Raw genomic sequence first — 22,179 nt, 5'->3', positions numbered from 1 at the left:
CCCATTGTTAAGGAGCTTACAATATAGCAGAGATAAAATGCAAACCAATATAGATGGAACAAGTTATGTGCAAGATAAAGGGGAAGTAATTCACATGGGAAGGAACAAAGATTAAAAAAAAAAACTTTGAAAAGATTTCACTAAAGCATATCTTAGTTATTACTTAAAGAAAGCTATGGAAATCTGTAGGCAATGAATAGGAGAAAGATTCTTCCAGCCATCTGGATGGGAAGAACCTAATGCTCGGGATTTAAGGAAGAAAGAGAATTTTATTTCTAGACTGTTGAATTTAAGATATTTACTGAATATCTAATTCAAAATGTCTGGAATGCAGTTGAAAATGCAATATTTGTGGTAAAACAGGAGTTAGAGCAAGCTAAATTGCTTTGAGATATATCAACATAGAGTTAGCAAAGAGATAGCAATTAAATTCATAGTAAATGATAAAATCAACAAGTGAAGTAACATAGAATTAGCAGAAAAGGTCAGAACCTTGAAGAACACCTATATTTAGAGGGAATGAATTGGAAGACGATTCCTAAAAGGATAGAGATAATTCGTCAGATAAAATAAAACACAAACCAAGAGAGGGTGTTGTTATCCTCCCAAATCACTCCCTCTCCAAAACAAAACAAACAAACAAACAAACAAAAACAGAAGAGTAGAGAGAGGGATCAACAGCCTCAAAGGCTTCAGAGAACTCATGGAAAGAAGATATAGAAAGTCATAAGATTGGGCAACTAAAACATGATTAGTCAATTGAAAACTTTAGTTCTGTAAAATCATAAAGTTGGAAGCCGATTTGTAAGGAATTTAGAAGAGAATGAGAGGAGAAAGAGTATAGGTACCTATTGTAGACAGGCTTTTCAAGAATTTGCCTACAAAAATCAGAGAGAGAGTTATAGACAGTCCTAACAGATGGAAGAAAATAAGTTGTTTTGTTTTCCACAACTGGGAAGACATAAGCATATTTAAAGAAAGAAATGAATCAGTAGTCTGAGGAACATTAAAAGTAAGTGGTAGCATAGGGATTACAGAAGTGAGAATCTATTGGACCAGAAGAAATGAAATATCATCTGAACAATAGAAGAGTTAACTTTGGAAAAAAAGTAAGGGGCATTTGAATAAATTCTGGAACATAAATGCAAGGAATACTATTGTGTTATAAGAAATGATGAGCAATATACTTTCAGAAAAACCGCAAAGACTTAAATTACCTGATACAAAGTAAAGTGAGCAGAACCAAAAGAATAGTGTACATACTAGCAACCTGCAGTACAATTATCAATTATAAATAACTTATTTTTTTTCTCATGATTGAGATTGTGACACTTTTGTTGTTTGGGTGAGATGGATTGGAGGACTAACTCAAAGTAGAGTAAGTTGAGGAATTAAGTGTTTGGTGAAGTCCCTTAATTGTGACCACGGATTTGGAAGGAAAGAAAAAATGTGAGTCAAGTATTAATCCCACTGAGGGAGGAAGAAAAGTGATTTGAGGATTGGGGATGGTTCTAAACCACAGTTTAGGGATTTTATTATGTTTTCATTGAGTAGCAAATATCAATTTTAAAGGAATAGAGGTTACTGAAAATAGAGAAAGAACATGGAAGGGACAATGGAGAGCAAGAAGTATTCAGATCCCTCCACTGCCCCACCTTAGCAAGAGAGCAGAGATAAATGATTAAAGGTATAGCCAATCTTGGTAAGGTTGGCTTGAGGGGCTACGTCATCATCAGGCTTCTATGTCTAAGTAAAAGTGAGAAGACTGAGTGAAAGAGAATAGAAATAAAATAGAATGAAAGGAAGTTTTTTGTTGTTGTTGGTTTTTTTTTTTTTTTTTTTTTTTGCATATGAAACTTTATTGTAGGAAAGTTGAGAAAGACAGAAATGAGGAATCAGGTGGCAAAGGAGTGGGCATGGGATTTTGATAAAAATCTACAGGAATTCAGAGTCCTTGAGATATGAGAGATATGAAAGGTTAGACTAGATGGAAAAATATTTATCACTGAGTGGAGGGCTCTACTGCTATTAGCAAATGATGTGAGAAATTAAGATTGTAGAAAAGTGCAGTATGAGCTAGAATAGAGGGTCAGATGTCCAGATGGGTGGTCTCACTTCACATCTCCACTTCCCTTCAAAGATGAATTAGGTAGCCAAAAGACAAAGCTACAGATGAAAGAAGAGCAGCAGAGCAGGGAAAAGAATCCCTGTTCTCAAATGGCTTTTATTTTTCTCTTTCCTCAATGAATGGCTTAGTAGGAAATGAAAAGCATAAATTTTGTGGTTGGTATCCTTTTCATTTTAGATTTCTCACATCCCAATTGGGAGACTGACCTGGCAGTAAAAAGTGCATTGTACTGGCAAAGAAGTCACTTCTTAAGGGTATGTGTAGGATAGTGGTGATCACTAAAACAGTCAGAAATCAGAGTATAAGTGCAGGAAAAAAAAAAATAATTTTTTTCTCATGAGAAAGAGAAGCCTCTGACCCACAAAGCATGGTTTTAGAGAGAGAGAGACACACATTCAATCAAATAGCATTTCCTTTTTTATTCCTTAAAGTGAGCACCACTCTGCAACCTCCTTGTACTTTCCCCTTTGGCTGGAGTTTCTAAAGTGTATCAGGGGTTCTCAAACTATGGCCTGCAGGCCAGATGCAGCCCACTGAGGACATTTAAGTGGCCCACTGGATTATGGCAGATGAGCTGAGGGGCAAAGACAGAGTGTGAGCTTTTGTTTTTACTATAGTCCTGCCCTCCAACAATCTGAGGGACAGTGAATTGGCCCCCTATTTAAAAAGTTTGAGGACCTCTGATAGATTCTAAGAATGAGGTAAGAAAGCCTAAGGCTATCAAATGCTTAACAAAGCAGCGTGTTTCCCATCTAGTTCCTGCTTTCTAGAAGGCTGCTGTTTTAGAGTATAAATTTAGGTCTGGTACATCTAGGACACCTATACTTGCATTTTTTTTTTTTCATTAATTCCCTTGAAATTCTTCCTTTTTTCCTGTTCTGTGAATCTGGGCAATTTTTATTGTTGTAATTATTCAAACATTTTGGTTAGATTGTCAGATTTCAGGTTCTATAATTGAACAAAATAGCTCTTAAGTATTATTTTAATTTCCTCTTCTTGGTGGTAATGTTCATTTTTTGATGCTGGTTATTTTTTCCCTTGCTTTTTCTCATTAAGTTATCTAAAGGTTTATCTACTTTGTTGTTTGTTGTTTTTTTTTTCATAAAAACAACACTAAGTTCCATTATTTAATTCAATAGTTTTCTTACTTTCAATTTTATTATTCTCTCCTGTAATTTTTCAGAATTTCTATTTTGCTATTTAACTGATGTTTTTTATTTGTTCTTTTTCTAGCTTTTATAATTTCATGACCAATTCACTGATCTCATTTATCTGCATTTTATTGACATAAGCATTTAGAGGAATTAAATTTTCCCTAAGAACTGCTTTAGCTGCGTTCCATAAGTTTTGAAATGTTGTCTCATTAGTGTTATTCTCTTAGATGACATTATTGATTGTTCCCATATTTTGTTGCTTGACCAGCTCATTCTTTATCATAAGGATTTGTTTTTTAAATTTTGAATTGAGTTTTAGTGTATTTTCCCCTGGCACTTTATTGAATATAATTTTCATTACATCATGATTTTAAAAGGATACATTCTGCATTTTGTTTTTTGTTTTTTCCATTTACACCACTCTCAATTCTTTTCCTAATATTTTGCTCTTTGTTCCTTACTTGATTTACAAAATCCCTTTGAGCTCTTCCATGTCCTGAATCCAATTCTTATTTTCCTGGAGTCTTTAGATGTCAGACCTTTGACTTTGTTGTCTTTTGAATATATATTTTGATCTTCCTTGTCATCAAAATAACTTTCATTAGTTAGAAAAAAAAAAAATTGTTGTCTGCTCATTTTCCTACCTTATTACTTGGCTTTCATGTTAGAGTAGCTGGGTAGAGAGAATAATACCTTTTACATTATGTCACACACAACAAATTATTCTAGGGCTTCTTTACATACAAGGTAAAACTGTAGAACTAGACTGCTCATTATGTAACATTTAAAGTTCTTACAAAAATTAATAGAGTTCTTTGGGTCATCCTGGTGTCAAATAGAAATGGAATGGAATCTCTAAGACATTTTTGTGTATGTAAAGTTCATCTAACTTTTAAGTCTATAGCAGATTTTCAGCTGAGTGATATTTTTCCATATGCTATAGAAGCCCCAATATATTGTTTTCAAAATATTTTATTAAAAGTGAATATATGTTATTAACTTAATTTTCATGAACTTATCTCTTTTATCAAAATGCACAATTGGTGCAGATTTGAATGTCACCATAATTATATTTAATTACAGTTATTTATAATGGTAAAATATTATGTGTGTGTCTGTGTGTGTATAATAGAACTAAAAGTTATTCAACCAAGATATCAGAAAGAGAGGAAACTATAAACATCTTAGTAGCTTATAATAAAACTAGGATTGCTTCCTACACTACTAGATATATTCCCTCTAGAGTGTATTTTAAGTCAATTTTTATAGCAATGTCCTCTTTTCTTTTATTAATTTCTTCAAACTTTATGATGGTTGGACAAAATTCTTTACAATCATACTTCAAGTGGAAATTGAAAGACTTGGACTCAACTGAACAACAATAGTGTTATTGGCATAGCTGAGGAAAACTGAAAAGGTCTAAAACATTTCTATAGAGAGTGAGAAAGTGCAAAAGAATAAAACATTCTCCTTGTGTCAGAGAAGGCACAGCATAAATTTGTTGTGGACCCAATAAGCTTCATTTCTTGATTTCCTCCAGTTCTACTCTTTACTTTGTTCAATATTAAAAGCAATCTCTTTGAAAAAATCACACTGTAACTTTATTCAAGGCAGACATGCACATATAAAACAAAACAACCAACTACATAGATGCTATGGATTATAAACATATTAATTTCCTCAATATAATTTCTTTTTCTCATTATATCTCTATAGTTCCAAAGTATTTATGTTCTGAAAACATGATAGAAGAAATTATTTATAGATTGTTTTAGTTGAATATTTGTTGAAAATTTGTGATAGTAACTCATCTCTCTTTAATATTTAAATCATCTGTTTTATAATATCATTTGACACTTTTTTTTTCTGGTAGCAAACTTTTTTTGAACTTCACAGAAGCAAATTACTATACATAAGACATTTTTTCCATAAAAATTTATTCTAGAGACATGAATTGGAATTTAGCAAAATGTCTTAAATTATCTTCTTTCTTAATATGCAGTCTAAGAATACCTTACACTCATACAAAGAAGACTTAGACTGATTATCTTATTCTTTAGGGAATGTTGATATTTCTAGTGTCATTTGAATTAATGAAAGTCACATAGTAAAGTGAGAGTAGAATATGTTTCTATTCTGATTTTTCAGTCACTACTAGAAATCCAGCCTTTATTTGTGATGCTGCTAAGTAAGATAAAGTCTTGATAATAAGTTATTTATTATTCAAAATCAAATATAAAACATGTAAAGGAGTTTGAATAGTGAATTCATTGATATGAAGTGGAAATATTAAAAATGAGAATATTGTACTTATTCCAAGTGGCTCAAGTTCTTCTAACAAATATAATCTGTTCTTTTAAGTCAATCATCTTATATCATCTCTCTTTAGAAATGTTTTAAAAATATTTTTCAAATTTTATTTAATATGTTAAATTTCTCAAAGAATTTTTTTCTCACTACAACACTAAAAATTAATTAATACGGATTTTAGCAGTCCCTTTTAAAAATGTGGCAATAAATATTTATTCCTTTTTTTGTAAGAGAAACTAAATTTATAAAAACACATAGCAATTGATCATAGTCATATATTTAATGTTAAAGATTGTATTTAAACTTTCTGACACCATCTCCACTGTACATTGCATCATACCACATAATCTTGATATCATTTTCTTTTAAAGTAGTTTCTTTGCTGTCAGAGAATCTAGGGGATAGATCTTCTATGGAATATCTTAAATTTAGTATTCTTTTATTACATAATACAGAGAACTGTATCACACAATGAGGGGTAAGTGTGTGTATGTGTGTGCTTTGGAGGGCTTCTGGAATGATCTGTGTCATTATCCCTTCAGATTGTTTCAAATGTACTTTTTCATTTAAAGAAGAAATGGAAGGAGAGGAGGAGAAAGAGAAAGAATAGAAAAAAGACAATTAATTACACTTTTATTCAGAATTCTATTACTCTGTAGCAAACAAGCTTCAGTAATAAAATGTGCACAGATGCTTGTTCAGAATCCTGGTTGTCATGCAGGTATTCACTGGTAAGAGGCATTAATTAGCATATACTAAGTATTTCTTTTTTAAATTTGAGATTCAATTATAATTTTCCTAAAAAGTAAAATGTTAATTGTAGAGAATTCTGTACAACCTTGTCTATATGTTCTATATTTTATTTTAAAATTTTGTGGAGTGATTTTTATAATGAGAAAGTAATGGCAATGAGATCATCAAGTTCAAGTTCACTGATATTTTGAAGTAAAATTCAAACCATAGTTTTAGAAATTTCTTATTTAAATTTTTTCACTAAATGCAGCATCTCTGATTTGTTTCATCATGCATATCTTTTTTTTTTTTTTTTCTGTTTTGTTCATTTATTATCTTCCTATTATCTTCCCTTTCTGGGATCCTTAAGTACTTTTCAAATATCTAATCATCCTTCTCTTCAGTACCAGTTATAATTCCAAAAAAATTTAACTTAAGATACATTTCTTTAAAAAATTATAATTTTAGTTATAAGGTAAAAGGTGTTCTATACTCTAAAGCCAATTAAAGTAATTAACAAGATACTTCATGCCCTGATGGCCTTATTTTGATGTACAAGATCAATCAATCATTTAAATGTTGAACAAGGTATGAACAAACTAATCAAATTGAAAAGAGTGAATAACTGAGACATTGAATAAAATAAATTACACATAAGCCATCCTGCTGGGACCTGCAACTGGATAAACTAGACAAATTGAGAAAATAAAGAATCAAAAATGAGGACTCCAAATCTATGATTTCATGAGATCTATTCCAATGCAATTTCATGGGAAAAAAATAAATAAATAAACAAGCCAACAATAGCAGAACACTTCCAAAACCATGAGCCACTAGTTACTCTTTGGTCATCAAATATTCTCCAATTTAATCCCAGTTCCTTTTGATTTTTGCATAGATTTGTGAAAGAAAACATTCTAGACTTTGGAAGTGAAAAGGACTATGTTTTAAACATCTATTGTTTCTATATCATTTCAGCAAATACTCCTAAGTTAAAGTTAATTTAAAAATCTAGCTGGCTATTTTTTTACATTAATTGCATAATTGATTGGTAACATAAGGTTAGGGACTTTAAAGTGTGCTATAAATCCCTGATGTTTACCCTAAAACCTGAAAGCAGAAATAGTAAATCTCCCTCTGTTGATTCCCACTTGCAATTATTAGGAGATGTTACAAAAGTGAACCCAGTTTGGTTAAGGCTAAAAAGAAATGTATCAAAAAATCTGAATATGGACAAATTATTTTTACCATTGTTTTTCTTTTGCATTAGTGAATGACATTAAACATATATTCATGCATTTTCATTCATATGGAAGTCTACAAAATAGATATTATACCCATATATACCTAGATATACATAATGAGAAGGTAATGGAAATGACAACATTGAGTTCAAGTTCAAAAGCATTCTAAGATAAAATTAAAACCATCGTTTTAGAAATTTCTTTATTTAATTTTTCTCACTAAATGCAGTATCTTTGAATTATTTCATTATGCCTTTCTTGCTAAATTTACTTTTTCTTGCTTTATTCATTTATTCTCTTTACATATGTGTACTTACAAATACCTATATATACATTATATACATCTATATATGTACATATATACATATGAACACAGACACACATAATATGCACACATAAGGATGAATTACAGATTATAGTAATGGTAAAATAATGAATTTTAGACTAGTTAAAAAAGAGAAATGCAATCAGCGGGTTACCCAAAATTTGTTTATTTATTTATTTAATTAATTAATTTTTTTTTCCCCTGAGGCTGGGGTTAAGTGACTTGCCCAAGGTCACACAGCTAGGACATGTTAAGTGTCTGAGACCATATTTGAACTCAGGTCCTCCTGAATTCAGGGCTGGTGCTCTATCTACTGGGCCACCTAGCTGCCCCCGGGTTACCCAAAATTAAAAAAATATATATTACATGCTTTCCAATCCCTAAAGAACATGTGCTCTAATTTAAATAGAAAACATATAATTATAATATTTCATCATTTCTGTACAACAGCGTTTTCATTTATTTTATTTAAACATATGAAAGTAGAATTATTTATCTTAGTCTCTAATCATCTTAGTTGTCTCTGAAAAAAGCTGTAGTATGAGAGTATCAGAAGAATTGTCCAAAATTCTACTCAGCTTTCCAATTTCAAAGCTCATTTATATAGGCAGACTTTTTGTTTTATGGGTCATTATAATGTATTTCAAATTTGATGTTTTATTTAAAACAATTATCATGAAATGGTGCAAAGAGAAAGTGAGAAAGAAAACAAAGTTCTTTAAAATAAATATCAACTCAAAGAGTTAAGAATACAAGATTAGTATTGTCTTCATTAATAATGAGTGAATTTATTTAGGAGGAGGTAATAACAAGAGTAAATGTCAGTTCAAATGCCCTTTATTATATGAAAATTTTCCTGACCTCTTAGTTGTTAAGTGATTCCCCTTCCATCTCCCATATTCACCCTCCAATAATACTTTGCATATTGCTTTTATATCTGCTTATATATGAACTGTTGTTTCTGAATTTGATATAATGGAAACTCTTTAGGGGCAGGGACTGCCTCATTTTTACTTTTATTCCACAAACTAGCCTTGTGGGTATTTAATAAATGCTGAATGATTGATTTATTGAGGAACAAATTAATGGATGACAAATAATTTGGGGTTAGGTGATGCTGTTCTGAATTATAGAGGAGGAAAATTAATGACGTATTACTAAGTATAATAGTTCTGCCAAATTGTATCTTAAAAGAAGAGTGGAATTTCCATAGATAAGAATGACAGACTTGGTGGGAAAAGACTCAGTGAAGGTTAGGATTCAATTCTACCTACAAATTGATGTCTAGAGATTAGAAAGATTAAGATGAGAATCAAGTATTGAGGATAATCTGTTTTGATTACCTTATGAAGGAGGAGAAGAGTAAATAATAGGAAATAAAGCTAGAAAAATACATTAAATTTCAGGATGAAGAATTTATACTTTATTCAGTAGGCAATGAGAAGTGAAATAATTTGAATGAATAAATTAATGAATTAAAAAGCACTTATATATCTCAAGCACTATTCTAGATGCAGTATATATAAAGTCACAATTGAGATAATATTTGATCTCAAGGTATTTACATTCTAACTAGAATGAAGGAGTTAGGGAAGAAGAGATAATACAAATAGAAGAACTGGCAATGAAAGGGAGGTTTGGTTTAGAGTGTTGGATGTGATGTGTAAAGCCTTAAATGTGAATTTTTCTAGAAGTAATGACAATTCTGATTTAGTTACTATCCTCAGAAACAGATGAATCTTGTAAATATGATATGATATGGTAGTGATAAGAATGGATGATAGAAAAAAAAAGTCAAGAAATCAACTTGAGAAGTCATTGCAATTAGGCTATGCAAAGATAACTGAGGTATGGATTAGATTGATAGTATAAAGGGAGAGGAAAGAGACAGACAAGAAATATTGGGATATAGAATCAATAAACTTGGCAAATTATTGGAACTGAGGGTGACTGGAAAATTGTGACAACACCAAAAAAAATTAATAATATTTGGGAAAGAGCAGCTTTTGAGGGGAAGGTGAAACTATTTAGTTGTTCTCATTGGCAATGGACACCCAAATGAGAAGAAATTGTTTTAAAAGAGAAAGTTCTCTGCAGATAATTGGTCCCTCTGGTCCTCCTCAGAGGAATCTCTCTGCCTTTAATGGTGGTATATTGTCAGTTTCAAAATAATAAGGTCCAGCATTGTACTACAGAATTTTTTAGTAGACAGAAACAACTTATTCCTAGGAGTAGCCAAGGTTAAAATTTGTTGAAAGCTTCTCATCTCCACTGAGGCACTTCTACTTCTACTACATCCATCTGGGATGCATTCTAACTATGAAATATTCCACTAGCAATTCTGAGACCTTGCTTAGGCAGACTCTTAATCTCTCCCTGTCTCTATCTGTCTCTCTCTTTTTTTTTTTTTTCTATCTGTCTCTTTGTCTCTGTAACTGTCTCTCTTTCTGCCTTTATAAATCTGTCTCTCTTTGTCACTATCTCTCTTTCTGTCTCTCTGTCTCTGTCTCTGTCTCTGTCTCTGTCTCTCTCTCTTTCTCTCTCTCTCTCTCCCTTGTCTCTTTCATGTCTTGTCTTTGTTAGTGTTTCTCTCTTATGTGTATCTCATATATATGTCTCTCCCTTCCTATTTTATTCCTCTGCTAATAGTAGCCATTGTACCCTGTATTTCTCCCTCTTTTTCATTTAATAGTTGTTTCTTTTGTCTACTACCCCATTATTTCATTTATTTCAATACATGTACACAGATTACTTTCAAGTCATCCTAAATGACCTCTACATTTTGCTTATTTTCTACATTTACCCACTGGCTAATGTGTCACAGACTGTTACGCAAATTGTTTCTTTCCTTGAATCTCTTTCTCAGATTGCTCTTCTTATCCCTCATACTTTAAGAAAGATCTAGTTATTCATCAAAGGTAATATATTTCCCTGTTATAATTTACAGGATACTCTTATTGTAATTTTCTTATCTCAATGTAAAATAAGTCTTTTTCCTCCTTAATGTAGGTTAACTAAACAACACTTTCTCTTGGTTTATTTGAAATATATTCATTGAAGTACATGACATCTATATTCAGCACTCTATTTTCCAAAATTTGGCTTCCAAATTTTCCTTGCTTTCTTCCTCTCTTTTGCCTCCTTTAGACTGCAAACGATCCAATATAAGTTAAACATGTATAATTCTTCTAAATATTTCCATATTCTTTATTGTATCTAAGAAAACTGAGATCAAAAGGGAAAAAAGAAAACATTAGGGGGAAAAAAAGCAATAACAACAACAGAAACAGAGGTACACATACTCTGCTTTGATCCACATTCATTCTTCATAGATTTTTCTCTGCATATGGAAGGGTCTTTCCATCAGAAGTCTGTTGGAAATGACTTCAATCATCAAACTGCTGAAAAGAGCCAAGTCCATCAAAGCTGATAATCAAATAATGTTGCTGTGTACAATATTAATTTGGTTCTACTCACTTCATTTAGCATTAGTTCATGTAGGTCCTTCAAGGCTTTTTCTGAAATCAGCTTTCTCATTTTTTTCATATATAGCAGTAATATTCAATTATATTCATATACTAAAACTTATTTAGGTATTTCTCAACGGATATGGGCAAAACAGCTCCTAATTACTACATTAATTTTTTCATCATTGATGGTAAGTTTATCTTTTTCATTTTTGATACTGGCAATTTTTCTATTCTTATTTACTTTTCCTCATGAAATTCACCAAAGATTTATATATTTCAGTATTTTTTCCTCAATACAATCAACTCTTGGTTTTGTTTATTAATGAAATAGTTTTTGCACTTCCAATTTTATTAATCTCTCCTTTGATTTCCAGAATGTGGCATTTTATAGGGAGGGGTTATTTGTTTATTTTCTAGCTTGACCAATTCATTGATCTCTTCTGTCTTGGTTTTGTTCATGTAAGCATTGAGAGATATAAAATTTCCCCTAAGAACTGCTTTTGCTGCATCCAATAAGTTTAGTGTGTTGTCTCATTATTGTCATTTTCTTGAATAAAATCATCAATTCTTTCAATGATTTGTTGTTTCACCAACTCATTCTTTAGGATTATTTAGTTTATTACATCTCATGTAGATTGACTCATAATCTAAAAAGAATGAACTTATTAATTTTATCTTGCTGCATTTGTTTGTGATATTTTTGTGCTTTAACACATGGTCAATTTTTGTGTAGGTTCTCCATACCACTGAGGAAAATAAAAGTATATTCCATTCTATCCCCTTTCAATTTTCTTCAAAGATCTACCATGTCTATTTTTTTTAAAGTTATATTCACTTTATCATATTTCTTGATTATTTTGTGGTTAAACTTATATAGTTCTGCAAAAGTGAGGTTGAGATCCTCCACAAGACTAGATTTGCTATCTGTTTCATCTTGCAATTCACTTAACATCTCTAAAAATTTAGATGATATACCTATTGGTGTGTGTGTACATATATAAGTAATATCAGTACTAAATATATACACACACACACACACACATACATATATATATATATATATATATATATATATATATATATATTTAGTACTGATATTACTTCATTATCAACGATACCCTTTAGTAAGGTATGGTTTACTTCCTTATCTTTTTTAATTAGATCTATTTCTTTTCTTTTGCTTGCTCTGACATCAGGATTACTACCTTTTACTTTTTTTTCTTCAGCTAAAGCATGACAGCTTCTGACCCAGCCATTTAATACCCAGATATTTAATCTGTATGTATCTCTCTGATTAAAATGTGTTTCTTGTAAACAATTTATTATAGAATTCTGTCATTTAATCCAATTTCATTTCTGTTTCTGTTTATGTAAGAGTTCATCCCATTTACATCAGCAATTAGGATTATTAAATCTGTATTTCCCACCCTACTGTTTTTTCTCAAGTTTTATTTTTCTGGTTCCTTTCCCTCTTTTCCTCCTTATCACTGTTTTGCTTCCACCTACCAATTCTATCAATTTGCCCTTGTTTTTTTTTTTGGCCCCTCTCTCCTTTCATATTTTTAGTTATTTTAGTTCTGTCCTCCATTCTATTAGTTTCCACTTTTCCTTTCCCCTTTCCCTTCCTACTTCCTTAGAGGGTGAAATACATTTCCACATAAAATTAATTCTTTGACCCAAATCCAATAGGTTAAGGTTCAAACAGGGTTCATCTTCCTTTCTTCTTTCCCTCAAATGTTATAGGTGTTTTGTGCCTCTCAATGTGGTTTAATTAATGTTAGGATTACTAGGTGAGAACTCAGGTCATCTGGTACCATCAAATCTGGCATCCTTCCTACTGTTGTGTGTGTGTGTGTGCGTGTGTGTGTGTGTGTATGTGTGCACACATGCATGCACATGTGTGTGGATATGCATTTCCCCATGTAATATATACAGACCTGAAACAAGGGAGATGTAACAATTTGCTAGGGGTTTCACAGTAAAGCAGGTTAGAATGCCACACAATAACAAGCCATCAAAAGATTTTTCTGTGATTGCTAGGAATATTTGGCAATGCCTCCAATACATTCTCCAATGTGGTCCTTGCTTCTCTGAATATAGAATCAGAAAAGAGTAATTATAGGGGGAAACACAATGTTCTGAATTCTGTTCACTTCTCTATCCAATATATACTATGAAAGTTCAAGCCTTAGAAGTAGATTAATGTAGCTTTGAAAAGAAAGATGGATAGGATACCTCAGGATGTGGTAAACAAATGAAGTATTAGAGTCTAATCTATTATTATGGTAACAACTTTCAAGGAGATGTCAACCTTCAAGAGGTGTCCAAGCTCTAGGTGAAGGAAAGTAACAGAGAAGTAAAGTGCCATATGGATAAAGCAGCATCAAAGGATCCAGATTGACTTGGGGTTCCTCTGTTTTATATCCCTATATTCAAGAGATATCCCCCAAAATCCTAAAGTTCTGCTCCTGACATTTGCTATTTATGTGAAACTGTGGAAGTAAATATCCCTGACTTGTGGACAGAGCAAAAACAATGGAGTAGAAGCAGCATTCAGTTGAGGTCTCCCAACATTCCCCTTCAAATAACTTCAGAATAATGCCTCTCTGGAATAGCTGAGTCTAAAGGTTAGGGTGACACATTTTTTCTAGCTTAAGACAACTAAGAAGCTCAGAAGGAGAGGTCTGGATAGTGGATAGGGGGCTGGCCCAGAGCCCACATGATAACAACACTAGCTTTGGTCTTGGAGATGGCAAGAGCAGCAACAACTTCAGAAACTCTCAAACAAGACATGGTAAGGTAATAGATCAAGTGACCAGAAAAAATGCTACAGGATTCCCCAATGCTAGCAATGGGCATAGAACAAGATGCTGTTTAGTATCTCCATCATCTATAACTGTAGCGAGCTGTTGTCTCCAGAAGCTGCCGCTCGCTCTCTGGGAAGAGATCTGCTGTGTCTACTCAAATCTTTTGGACAGATTCTTCTTCCTGTAGTGAACCGTTGTCTCCAGGCAGTTGCTGTTAACTCTTGTCCAGAGAAGTGACTTCCCTTCCTACAGAGAGCCGACTTCCCTTCCTGCAGAGAGCTGCGTCAAGCCAGATGTAGTGCAGAGTCTTCTCCTTGAATCCTGGCTCTGAATCTCCTCCAGCTCTTATCCTTCTCCAGGCAGACTGACTTTCCAGGCCCACTGTTGTCTCTTTTATCCTCCCAGTGAATGGGCGTGGGATAATGCAAGGGCTTCTGGGAAGAACCACTTCAGCCAGTGAGCTTGTTCCTTCTATCAAGTCAACCTGAGTTCTCACCTTGTAATTGTCCAGACAACCTGAATTCTCACCTTGTCATTGTCCAGACAACCTGAGTTCTCACCTAATAATCCTAACAAATTAATTCCATTTTATTTCCCCTTTCCTCTTCTCCCAGTTCCATTCTTTTTTCATCTCTAATTTCTTATTTATATCATTACATTAAAGTCAACATATAAAAACTTCCAGAGGTGAAGCCAAGATGGTGGATTGAAGTGAGAAAGCTGCTCAAGCTTTCTCAATTTCCTTCAAAGACCACATGAAACCAAGCTTCTGAAGAAAGTCTGACTGAACAAAGCCATTTTCCAGCTCAAAATAAATTGGAAAAACTTCAAGGAAGGTCAGTCTCACTGGAATTAAAAGGGGTAGTCAGGTCAGCTGGGCAGTGGGGCAGACTCCAATCCCAGCTTGAAAGGCTATTTCTTGAAAAAAACAAGATGTTTCCTGGAAAGAATAGACAAAGGTACCCTTTGCAAACACAAGGGTGCCTGTATTAAAATCTAAGGCTGAAAGTTACACAGGAAGCTTGGTACAGTGTCCTCTTTATGCCAGCAGAAGAACATGACCATAAAAGTAAAAAAAAAAAAAAAAAAGAAAGAGAGAGAGAGAGAGAGAGAGACAGAGAGAGAGAGAGACAGAGACAGAGAGAGAGAGAGAGAGAGAGAGAGACAGAGAGACAGAGAGACAGAGAGAGAGAGAGAGACAGAGAGACAGAGAGACAGAGAGAGAGAGAGAGACAGAGAGACAGAGAGAGAGAGAGAGAGATAGACAGAGAGACAGAGAGAGAGAGAGAGAGAGAGAGAGAGAGAGAGAGAGAGAGAGAGAGAGAGAGAACAAAGAGAAAAGAAATAAAATTAGCAAGATACTGAAAGCTACTCTGGTGACAGGGAAAGTTAAAGCACCAAAGTAGATGAGGACAAAATATCCAGAAGGGAAATGCCAAAAATTGATATGAATTGTTCTTAGGCCCAAAGACGCTTCTTTGAAGTGATCATAAAAGACTTAAAAGACAAATAAGAGAGGTAGAAGAAAAAAATGAAACAAGAAATTAGAGGTATGAAAGGAAGTCAAGAGCTTGGGAAAGAAAGGCAATTCCTTAAAAATTCCAGCTAAATGAAAAAAAAAAAAAAAAAAAAAGAAAGAAAGAAAAGAAAGAAAAAGAAAAAGAAAAAGAAAAAAAGAAATCCACTGAAGAAAACAACATATTGAAAAGTAAAATTAATCAAATGGAAAAAAAAGATACAAAAACTAACTGAATAAAATCACACATTAATAACTAGAATGGGGCAAATGGAAGCTAATGACTCTATGAGACATCAAAAATCAGACAAAAAAATTCAGAAGACTGAAAAAATGGAAAAAAATATAAATTATTTAATTGAAGAAAAAAAAAAAAAAAGCCAACCTGGAAAATAAATCCAGGAGAGATAATTTAAAAATCACTGGACAATCTGAAGGCCATTACCAAAAAGAGAGCCTAGGTACCATTCTTCAAGAGATCATGGTGGGGGCAGAGCCAAGATGGTAGGAGGGAGAGTAGACACTTATTTATCTGAGCTTTTCATGGCAATCCTCAAATCAACATATATGAATATGAACAGGTAATTTTCAGATGAAGAAATTGAAACCATTTCTAGTCATATGAAAAGGTGCTCTAAATCATTTTTGATAAGATTAATGCAAATTAAGACCACAGGGAAATACCACCACACACCTCTCAGATTGACTAAGATGACAGAAAAAGATAATGATGAATGTTGGAGAGGATATGAGAGACCTGGGACACTAATGCACTATTGGAGTTTTGAACCAATTCAACCATTCTGGAGAGCAATTTGGAACTATGCTCAAAGAGCTATCAAAATGTTTATAACCTTTCATCTAACAGTGCCCCTAGTGAATCTGTATCCCAAAGATATCCTAAAAAAAACAGGGAAAGGGACCCATAGGTGCAAAAATGTTTGTGGCAGCCCTTTTTCTGGTAGCAAGAAACTGGAAACTGTGCAGATGCTCATCAATTGGAGAATGTTTGAATAAGTTATGGGATATGAATATTATGGGATATATGGCCAGCAGAATCATTTCAGAGATTCCTGGAGAGACTTATATGAACCAATGCTACATGAAATGAATAGAAACAGGAGATCATTTTACACAAGAACAGCAAAATTATACAATGAATATATCAAGTCTGATGGACATGACTCTTTTAAACAAAAGCGTTATTCAGGGTAGTTCCAATGGTCTTGTGATGAAGGGAGTCATCTGCATATAGACAGAGGATTGTGTGGACTGAGTATGGATCATGACATAGTATTTTACCTTTTTTATTGTTTGCTTGCATTGAGTTTTTCCTCATTTTTTCCCTTTTTGATCTGATTTTTCTTGTGTAGTATGATAATTGTGGAAATATGTACAGAAGAATTGCACATATTTAACAAATATTGGATTAAATGTCATCTAGAAGAGTGGTGGGGAGAAAGGAGGGAAATATTGAAACACAAGGTTTTGCAAGAGTAAATATTAGAAATTATTGATGCCTATGTTTTGAAAATTTAAAAAAAACTTTGTTTAAAAAATTATAGAGAAAAACATCTCTGATATACTAGATATAGAAGGGGAAATTGTCATTGAAGAAAAAAAAACAAAAACAAAAACAAAAACAAAAAACATCCAACACCTCTAGAAAGAGATGCCACTAGGAAAATCCCATCACATTGCTACAAACTCCTCATCTATAATCTAAAATTAAAAATACAGCAAGCTGCCAGACAAAAGCAATTGAAATGTTAAGGAATAATAGTCAGATTACCCAGGATCTGATAGCATCTATAGTAAAAGATCAGACCACCTGGAACACCATATTCCAGAAGGAAAAGAACTTGGGGTTATAACCCAGAATTAATTACCCAGGTAGATTGAGCATCATGTTTCAGGAGAGAAGATGGATCTTCAATGAAATAAGAGATTTTTCAATTGTTTATCTTGAAAGAAAAGCAGAACTTAACAGAAAATTTGATCTTGAAACACAGGACTCAAGACAAGTACAGAAAGATAAACAAGTAAAAAATGCATGTTATTTAAAGATTAAACTGTTTACATCCTTAGACGGGAAAATATCTTTAACTCTTGTGAACAATATATATTATTGGGGCAATTTTGGGGGAGATAGCATCCCAAGGACAGAGGGTGTGCTTGTGAATGGAATTTATTGTAGAGTATGGCCTAGCTCACTGGAGGGCTTCAGGGTCAGCTAGAGTCAGGATAAATCAAAGTCCTTGGTCTTTAGGGGGAGAAGTGAAAGAAACAGCCAAGCAGAATCCTGGATTCGAGTATTAGGAATCACCAACTCCTCTCCTCCTGGTCCTGCAGCCAAGGGATTCTGGCCTCTGTCCCTCTGCCCTCCAATCCTTGCCCATGATTATTTTAAGCCCAAACTTTCAGCAAGCACCAACAGTGAGAAGAGCCATTTATCCAAATATATGCTAATAAAGTAATTTTCTCACATCAAATAGGCTATTAGCCTTAAGTGCTCGGTTGTCTGATTCAAGCATACCTTTTTGGAGTTTCAACCCTCTGCAATTTATTGTGATGACTTCAAAGGAAAAAAGATATTAAAGGATGTAAAAAGGACCTTATTGAGAGAAGAGGAAATGAGTGCTATGATAGTACAAATTAGGTCACAGGAAGAGGAAAAAAAAAACAAAAACAAAAACAAAAAACAAACAAACAAACAAACAAACAAACAAAAACTATTACATTAGAGAGAAAAAGGAATGAACATTTTCTAAAGCTTGATCTCATCAGTTTGGGCTCAAAAAGGTAATGAATCATTCAATTGAATATAGAAATTTCTTACCCTATAATGAAGTAGGAGAAAGAGGAAAGAAAAGGGAGGGCCTGGGTAGAAGGGAGGGTAATAACACTAGGAAAAAGAAGTAAGAAAAGAGGAAGGAGAATAGAAAATAGGCCAGGTAGTTGGTTGTGTGGGTAAAAAACAATATACTACTAAGGAAGGACAGGGCAGAAAGAAAGAACTAAAATATATACAGGTGAGAAAATGGGACAGAAGGAAATATAGAGCTGATAATAACTATGAATGTAAATAAGATGAACTGTCCCATAAAATAGAAGCAAATAGTAGAGTGGATTTAAAAAAAAAAAAAAAAAAAAAAAAAAGCAGAATCCTATAATATGTTATTTACAAGAAACATATTTGAAACAGATACACAGACAGAGAGAGTAAAGATAAAAAGCTGCAGCAGAATTTATTATGAGGTAATAACAAACAGAGGTAGTAATGTTGACCTCAGATAAGGCAAAAACAAAACAGATCTAATTAAATGAGATAAGAACATCTTGTTAAAAGGTACCATGAATCATGAAGTAGTAATGATGCTAAATGTATCTGTATGAAGTGGTAGAACAGCCAGATTCAAAGTGAAAAATTTAAGACAGATACAGAAAGAAATATAGAGCAAAACTATATTAGTGGGGCGGGACCTCAAATTTCTCCTCTCAGAATCAAACAAATCTAACAAAAAAATGAACAAGAAAGAGAATAGGAAGGTAAACAGAATCCTAGAAAATCTAGATAAGATAGACTTCTGGAGAAAATTATGTAGGGACAGAAAGAATTCTATCTTTTTTTCAGTAGTACATGTCATCTACACAAAAATTTATCATGTATTAGTATTTTAAAATCTCACAATCAAATGCTGAAAGACAGAAATAGTAAATGCTTCCTTTTTAGCCCATGACGCAATAAAACATTATATTCACTAAAGGGCCAGGTAATTTAATGGGGGAGCAGAAAGGGTGACACAGGGTGGAGCCAAGATGACAGAATAAAGGCATGAACTTGCCCAAATTCTTCCCCCAAATTGCTGCAAATTCATTTAAAATAATAACTCTAAACCAATTTAGAGCATTAGAACACCAAAATAGAGAGTAGAATATTGTCCAGCCTAAGGAAATTTAGAAGCTGAGCAGAAAAATTCTGTGACACCAGGATGGGAGTTCCAGGGCAGGGCACACTAATGCAGTCCCAAACCCAATCCCAACCTCTAGTGTCCCAGCTTGACCTCTGAACATTTTTAATGAACTTGGGAAATGATCCAACCATTGTGGAGAGCAACATGGAATTATGCACAAAGGGCTACCAACTGCTGATCCAGAAGTGTCACTACTGTGTCTGTATTCCAAAGAACTCATAAAAGAGGGAAAAGGACTTGCATGGGCAAAATGGTTGTAAAAGCCCTTTTTGTACTGGCAAAGAATTGGAAAATGAGCAGATGATCACAATTTGGGGAATGACTAAATATATTATGATATATGAAAGCAATGGAATATTATTGTTCTATTAAAATTATGAAGAGACTGACTTTAGAAAAAAGCCTGGAAAGATTTACATGAACTGATGCTTAGAGAAACTAGAACAATCAGTAAACAAACCATTGCACACAGCAACAGCATGTTTGTGTGATGATCAACTATAACAGACTTGGTTCTTCTCAATGATTCAGTGATTCAAGAATCTACTGTAATAATAATAAACTTTGGGTGGAAAACACGATCTAAACATACAGAAAGAACTATGGAAACTGAATGTAAATCAACATATGCTATGTTCACTTTTACCCCCCTTTTCTTCTGTTGTTTTTTTTTTTTTTTTTTTTTTTTTTTTTCCCTTTATGGTTACTCTCTTTTGTTCTCACTTTTCTCTCCCAGCATTATTCATAAGGAAATATGTTAAAAAAAAAAAAAAAAAAGAAAAAAGAAAATAAAGATAGATACCCCCCTCCCCACAAATGTTGCTTCTACATGTAAATGAGGGAAATAATGTTTAAATTAAAAAAAAAATCAAATGAGACTCAAGAAAAACAACAACAACAACCAGATGAAAAAAATAAAAAAACATAAAAAGAAAGTTATCCAATTTGAAAATAAAATCCAGAATCTTAAGGAAGAAAATAACTCCTTGAAAATTAGAATTGGGCAAGTGGAAGCCAGTAAAGTTATGAAACAGAGAAATAAGAAAAATAAATATGACTGAAAGATAGAAGAAAATATGAGACATTTCAAAACAAATTTACTCTGGAGAACAGATTAAGAAGTGACAACACAACACAAATAAGATTAGCTGAAAACTACATAAGAAATAATTAAAGAAAATTATACTGAGCAAGAAGTGAATATAGGAAATAATAATTCACCCTTCACCACCTAAAAAAGGACCCTATGAGGAAAAATCTATATAAATATCATAGTCAAATTCTGAAACTCTCAGTATTAGAAGAAAATATTATGAGCAAAAATTTAAAAAAATTCAAATGTGGCAGAACGATAATTTGAATATGTAAAACCCAGCAGTGTATACACTAAAAGACCACAGGTGTTGAAGGAGCAGGATAGTTCAGGTTGAAGCTGAAAATATCATACCCAGCAAAAGTATAATCCTGAATGGAAGATCAACACCAGATGAAGCCTCTAAACTGGCTTTAGAGTGACAGAACCCACAAATAATTGGTAGTTAGAATATAACAAATTTGCATTAGACAATACTTTGGAAGAACTTCAGAGGTCTGTTTCAATCAGACAGTGAGAGAGGAAACCAAGCCTAGATGTAGCTCAGTTATGTGGGGCAGAGATCCTGGGGGGTTAAGGCATCTGTTGTCAATCTACTGTAAGGTTTCTCTGTCTTTATTACAAGCCATGGTTCAGCAGATTAGCTGTAAGACATTCAAAGCAAATACAAAAGGCAAATAATGAGTCTCTGCACTCCAGAAAAAACATGGGATCTGGACACAAACTCAGCACTGGAAGTCAGTCAGCACCACCAGCCCCAGAACAAATTAGAGTGCCTATGGTCCCTTTGCCTTAAGAGTACAATTCAACCCTTAAAAAATAAGCAAAAAAACAAAAATTATTCTTACAATAGACAATTTTTTATGGAGAAAGAGAACAGACTGTAAACCAATTCTGAAGATTCTAAAGGCAAATTATCTCCAGATAAAGCCCCAAAGGGGATATGAATTGATCCCCATTTCACAAGGAACATTTGGGAAAATTAAAAATGAATCTTAAAAGAGTTAGAAGAAAAATAGGGAAAGATAATGAGATCTTTGCAAGAGAGTTTGGAAAAGAATAAAAAACAAAAAACAAAACAGAAATTATCTGAAGAAAACTCCTTGCAAAATGGATTTGATGAAATGGAAACATTATATAACTCTTTACCAAATAGATATGAAGAGAAACCAATTCACTGAAAAACAATTTATGAAATGGAAAAAAAAATAGCCATGTACCAAACATTTCATTTAAAAGTTCAATTGGCCAAATACAAAAGGAAATAAAGAAGCTAACTGAAGAAAATAATTAACTAAAATTACAATTGACCAAATGGAAGTGAATGGACTCAATGAGACTTCAAAAATCAGCCAAACAAAACCAAAAAATGAAAAAAAGAGAATAAAATGTAAAAATAAATCATTGGGAAAATCACTGACCTGGA

This window comes from Sminthopsis crassicaudata, chromosome 1, assembly GCF_048593235.1.
Source record: "Sminthopsis crassicaudata isolate SCR6 chromosome 1, ASM4859323v1, whole genome shotgun sequence".
Lineage (NCBI taxonomy): Eukaryota > Metazoa > Chordata > Mammalia > Dasyuromorphia > Dasyuridae > Sminthopsis > Sminthopsis crassicaudata.
The sequence above is the reverse complement of the archived record's forward strand: the minus strand, read 5'-3'. Positions refer to the sequence as shown.